Source organism: Myxine glutinosa, chromosome 5, assembly GCF_964187855.1.
Source record: "Myxine glutinosa chromosome 5, kmMyxGlut1.1, whole genome shotgun sequence".
Taxonomy (NCBI): Eukaryota; Metazoa; Chordata; class Myxini; order Myxiniformes; family Myxinidae; genus Myxine; species Myxine glutinosa.
In genome coordinates this window covers 70,235,281-70,241,551 of record NC_136265.1, presented here as the reverse complement: position 1 = coordinate 70,241,551, position 6,271 = coordinate 70,235,281, and the positions used below count along the sequence as shown (strand labels likewise).

The following is a 6,271-nucleotide window of genomic DNA, read 5'->3' as shown; positions in this document are numbered from 1 at the left end:
CGTACAGCTGGCCATGGGCAAACACTTGTTCTGTGAAGTTCAGGCCTACAACCTTCATTGATTGCCCCTGCACCCTGTTGATGGACATAGCAAAACATAGCCTGATGGGGAACTGAATCCTCTTGAAGGAGAATGGAAGGTCAGTTGGAATAAGTGGTATCCTTGGAATGAATACTTTCTCTCCTCTGTATTGTCCTGAGAGGATGGTTGCCTCTAGGACATGCGGCATCATTTGCTGGATTGTCAATCGTGTTCCATTACACAGCTTTGGTGGATGAAGATTCCTTAGAAGCATGATTGGTGCTCCCACCTTGAGAATCAACCTGTGTGTTTGGAGTCCTTGAGGCTGAAGACTGTTGAGAAACTCAGTTGGGAAGTTTACTGCCTGATCTTCATCTGTCACTTTGTCAAGAGAATCATAATTTCTTTCATGACGGGGAAATTGGTGGAGGAGCAAATTGTTGATCTCTTGAACAGCATTGTTCTTGGGGGCGAAAATGGCTCTTTCGGCAAGCCATGATGAGTCCTGGAACTGGGTCTCCATATTGGGAAAGACCTTTTTGATCAAGTCATCTTTTGTTTCAACAAACTGTCCAAATGGTAGAATTATTTGTTCTGATGCATCTTGAGGGTATAGGCCATTGCCAACTTTCAAAAGCTGGCTTGAGAACACCCCTGCAGTGTTGTCACCAAGAAGGTGGACTCTCATGTTGGTATTCAGGGTAAGTCTTTGCACATGTGGCCAGAGGAGATAAGAAGACTTGATACAGGCCTTGACTTGATCTGCTCTTGTGCCCCGTTGGATGACTGGGAGAGTCTGACAAAAGTCTCCAGCCAGAACAGTTGTCACACCACCCATGATTTTCTTGTTGTTGCGAATATCTTGGAGTGTTCTGTTCACTGCTTCGAATGCCTTCTTGTGGTTCACAGTAGCCTCATCCCAGATGATGATTTTGCACTGTTGAAGGATCTTGGCGTTTGCTGAATTCTTGCTAATGTTGCAGGTTGGGGTGTCTTGCTTGGTCAAATCCAAAGGCAATTTGAAAGTTGAGTGTGCTGTCCTTCCTCCTTCAAAAAGTGTAGCTGCAATTCCACTTGAGGCCACAGCCAGAGCAATTTCCGACTTTTGACGAACCTTGGCCAGGATGATATTAATGAGGAATGTTTTTCCTGTCCCGCCAGGAGCATCGAGGAAGAATATCTTGCCAGCATCATCATCAACACTCTTCAGGATAGAAGTAAAGGCTTGCTGTTGGTCCTAAACCATTCTTGGGACATTCTGCTCTACAAATGTGGTCAGCTCTTCCATGTTGTAGTTTGTTTCCCTCAGAAGCTCCTGAGCCATTCCCTCAATGCTGTTTTCTGGTTGGGGCATTCCACAATTTGCCATCGTGGTTCCATAGGCAATCAGGTGCTTCTCTAGCTCAATCAGGGCTTGATTGTAGATTGCACAGTTGAAATCAATATCCACACCAGGGTTCTGACGTCTGGCCAAGTGAAGAAAGTCTTCAGACATATTTCCTTTGTGGTCCTCCCAGAGCTTCTCTGGATCCTGAATGTCACATGCTGCCAATATGATGGAAAACAGCTGCCGTAGTTGTTTTGGTGCCTGTGAGACTGCTGCCTCATCCATGGCTTTTTTCCAATGTTCATCTTCTTCCAAAAGACCATGGAGTCGGCAGGCATCGCGGAAGGTGGCACAATCTTGACCATTAACCCGTCGCAAATCTTTAAAGGATGTTGGACCTCTGACAGTGTGCAGGAGAAGGCACAGAAAGAAACAGTCTCTGTTCTTTGGATGAACTGTGTAGACTCTGCCAATTGCACTGCTGGCATAAACTCCAGGATAATTGTCTACTGGAATGTCCTTCTTCCTGCGATTCCACGTTTTGTTCTCCCATGTGTAGTAGGTAGGGACTTCATTGTACAGAAGAGTCTTGGCAAAGTCATCTTCTATGCAGAGTTTGAAGAAAGCTGTCAACGTAGTCTGAGGAGGCAGCCCATGTGCTCGTGCTTGGGCAGTTTCTGCAGTGTAATAGACCCTTTGTCCATTTTCCAGATGTACGGCCAAATTGATGACAGCTGGATATCGCTCATGAATGTTAAATCCAAGGATCCTCCACACTGCTTCATTTGTTGATATATATCGGCCTGACTGGAACCTGCTAATCTCATCTGACCTTTTTTTGTCACCTACTTCAAATGTTGCCATGTCACTGCCCTTATTGACATACTTGCATACATATTTGATGGACTTAGCTGATAGTTATGAGCTGCACAGTTCCACATTGATGTGTGCATTAAAGATTTTGCAGAGCATTTTGTTGTGGGGAACAACCCACCGATTGTCAACGTTGTACTCTCCCACACTGCGAATGTTGACTTTAGCAGTGTGTCCCCCATCGCCAGTGCTCCTCCTGCGATACTCTGGATATCCATCATCACCAGTCTCTGTCTCTCGGCGAAGTTGTTTGGGAAATATTTTTTGGCATTTGTTGTCCTTCATGCAAACAGATCGAGGGTTGATGCTGCCACAGGGCCCATGAATCATTTGTGTGGAGATGGTCTTGAACAGTTCTGGGTCCATCTCTGGATCTGGCAGTTCTGCTGATATGATCCTGTCTATATCGTCTGGTCGGATTTTGTCTTTGCACCAAATCAAGGTGTGAGAGTGAGGGAGGCCACGCTTCTGCCACTCAATGGTGTACATCCATGCTACCAAATCTCCAAAGATCATCCCTTTCTTCAGTAACCATATCAGTTTCTTCTGTTTTTCCCTGAATACCCTGGCAATAATGTCATGTCGTAGATTGGAATCTTGTACATTCTTGATTTCAGGCCATGCAGGATTGCAGGTGAAAGTGATGAATAGATCTGGACGGCCAAACTTTCTGACATACGACATAGCATCCTGGGTTCTTTCTGCCATGTACCGTGGGCCACCAGTAAAACTGGATGGAAGAATAACTGGCTGGCCAATGTCTTCTGGATTAATGCCATCGGTAACTATGGCATCCTTCAGATGGATGTACTCTTCAGCACGTAGTTTTGATTGGTTCAGTCTGATGTACAGAAGGCGTTCAGCTTCCATCTTTGCATAGCTGTCTACCATGAGCTGACAGGTGACACGGCCAAACCTCAAGACATAGTTGACCTCTTCGTCTCTCTCCATGAAATAGTAAGAGTAGAAATCCTTGCATGATACTTTAGAATTTCTGCCAGTTTTCTCCTGGCCAGTTGCTGGGTTTATTTTAAACCGTTTATTCGTTCTTGGCGCGAAAAAAATGGCGCGCATTTTGTCATTATGTGCGACTTTACGTCACTCCTACGGACGTGAAAACATTTGTTTTACTTAAAAATAAATTTAAAATAAATAAAATGGTACATAAATTAACAATAAAAGAAGCTAAAAAACAATTTAAAATACAATATTAAAATACATTAAAATACATTAAAAATATATAAATATGTATGTACAGTATACTGTACGTACACGCAACTGCCGATTCTCATTCAAAACAGAGGCGACGTACAGTATTCCTTTACTGTGTCTGTGTTAGCCATGGGTCCGAAGAAGGATAATGCTAGTGTTTCCAAGCGTAATGTGGTTACGATGGACGATAAGGTAAATATGATTAAAAGGTATGGAAAAGGTGGAAAAGTGTCGGTGATAGCGCATAGACCTTATCGCGAATCGGAACCGCAATGCGTCTTGGGATCGGAAAGGGGCAATAGCGCCGCCACAAACTACACCATGGAATTGCAGCTGGTGCGGTTTTTTAAACCATTGATATTAAAATAAAAAGTACCCTATAACCACCGGAATTTTATGCTGATTCCGAATCTGTGTCTAAAACTTTTCTCCGATGTGTAGTTCTTGAGTTACAAGCGGACATCCAGACAGACAGACAGACACTCCTCCTTTATATATACATATATATATATATATATATATATATATATATATATATATATATATATATATATATATATATATATATATATATAGATATATACAGACTTGGCATTTAATATGGATTTTTTTTTTTCTTCACTTGGGTTTACTTTCTTAACTCAGTATATCAATCTGGTGAGTTTCTTTTACACTTTGGTGATTTATTTGTCAAAAGAACCATGTCACTGATTGTCTGTCGCAGCAAGAAGTCAACAACAGGATTATATCACAGGTGGCGTGGCAAAATGTATGGACAGGTGCATTTGATGATTGGCTTCACAGTCGGGTATACAAGGGTTGTTGCGTTCTGTATTAGTGGAAAACAACTGCTGCACGTCTCCAAAGGTTATTGCCGTGTCCTCTGGAGATGGTCCGTCAACTCGACAATGCTATTTGTCATGGAGTGGTGGCTTTACGAAATTACGGCATGAAACAGCGTGCTATTGCTCAGCAGTATGGCATCACTCAAGGTCAGGTGTCAAAGATCCTGAAACGAAATGCTCAGAGGGGTGTACCTACTCCAATACTGAGGCCAGGACGTCCCCGCAGAACCACAAGGAGGGATGATCGCCAGCTGCACCGGTTAGTCCGCAATGGCCGTACCAAGTCAGCTAATCGGCTTAGGGCTGAGTGGCAGCAACTGACAAATGTGCCTGTATCCAGAAGGCTAGTCAACCAACGACTGGTTCAAGCAAGCTATCGTGCCAGGCGTCCCCTGAGAAAGCCACGCCTGACCTGACAACACTGCCAGCGCCGATTGCAGTGGGCCAGAGAGCACCGTCAATGGCAGCCAGGACACTGGAATCACGTGATCTTCAGTGACGAGTCTAGATTTCTGGTCTATCGTCAAGATGGCCGCGTCCGAGTGCGCAGACAAGTGCATGAAGCCCACAATAAAGATTGGATAGTGCCAAGAGTCCAAGCTGGAGGTGGTGGGGTGACCGTTTGGGCTGCTTTTCATGCAGGGGGCAAAACTGACCTGGTTGTTCTGAATGGAAACCTGAACCAGTTCAAGTACAGGGTCATTCTGGAAGAAACATTGCTTCCATTTGCTCGTGCAGCCTTTCGAGGAAACTTTGTCTTCCAAGATGACAATGCACGGCCTCATCGTGCTCGCATGATCCAACACTTTCTTGCTGACCATGGTGTAGAGCATATGGAGTAGCCTGCCATGTCCCTGGATATGAATCCGAAAGAGAACTTGTGGGCAGAATTAACGCGTCAAATCGACCACTTGGACCAGCAGCCGACCTCTGTGCGTGAATTGCAGCAGGCTATTGTCACTGCATGGCAAGCGATTCCTGTCCAAACCTTGGCAAATCTCGTGAACAGCATGCCTCAACGTGTACGTGCTCTCCTGAATGCTCGTGGGGGTTACACGAAGTACTGAACTGTAATTTTACTGTCCGTAATCCCAGTCGTAATTTAACTTTTGTTTTTGTTAAAAAAAATTTTGGCAAATGTGCAAAATAAAGAGATACTTCTGGAAAACGTACAGAAGTTTAACACAGTACTGTCCATGAATTGAGTTCGATATCAGTTTACATCACTTTCGAGGATCAATTTATTTGTTTCGAAATGTCAAATGTGGTTTTTGTTTCTTTTAAAGGTCACATTAACAAAATCTAGAATAATTTCAACATAATTCCAATGAACTTTTGGTTCTAAGACATCTTGAAAAGTAAGTTCACCCCCACAAAAAAAATATTCCATATTAAATGCCAAGTCTGTATATATATATATATATATATATATATATATATACAGTGGAACCTTGACTTACGAGTTTAATTCGTTCCGTGACCGAGCTCGTAACTCAAATTGCTCGTATCTCAAATCAAATTTCCCCATTGAAATGCATTGAAATGCTATTAATCCGTTCCAGCCCGCCAAAAACCACACCAATTTTTTTTTAAATATACAGTATATATAAAAATATCTCGCGCTTTATATTTCACCTGTATGCAGCATACAAGTTGGCAGGATGGCCTGGACTGGAGGTACGCACACTTGACTCTAAAGTCTAAACTGTTCAGCCTGGGTTTGAATCCCGACCCAGCTATAACCTGTCATGGGTGAATCACAGGCAGGGTGATTCATCAATGTGTGTACCGCTAAACTGGGCGCCCCGTTTGCGTCCCATTAGTTGTTGGATGTTAAGGATCTCACCGTGTTTTCCACAAAGAGAAGGCGAGCTATCGCCGGCACTCTGAACAAGTTGTGGCCTGGCATGGCATGAACATGAAAACATGAACATGAACATGAAATGTTCGATATGAACATGAAATTTTCCGAAATAACCAAAATGCGAAAACT

At 43.4% G+C, this 6,271-nt stretch overlaps 1 pseudogene; it reads right to left on the bottom strand.

Annotated features, from left to right (window-relative positions):
• Window positions 1-1,258: 1,258 nt before the first annotated feature.
• LOC144892124 (uncharacterized) lies at window positions 1,259-3,172 on the bottom strand (annotated as a pseudogene).
• Between the last annotated feature and the right edge of the window lie 3,099 nt (window positions 3,173-6,271).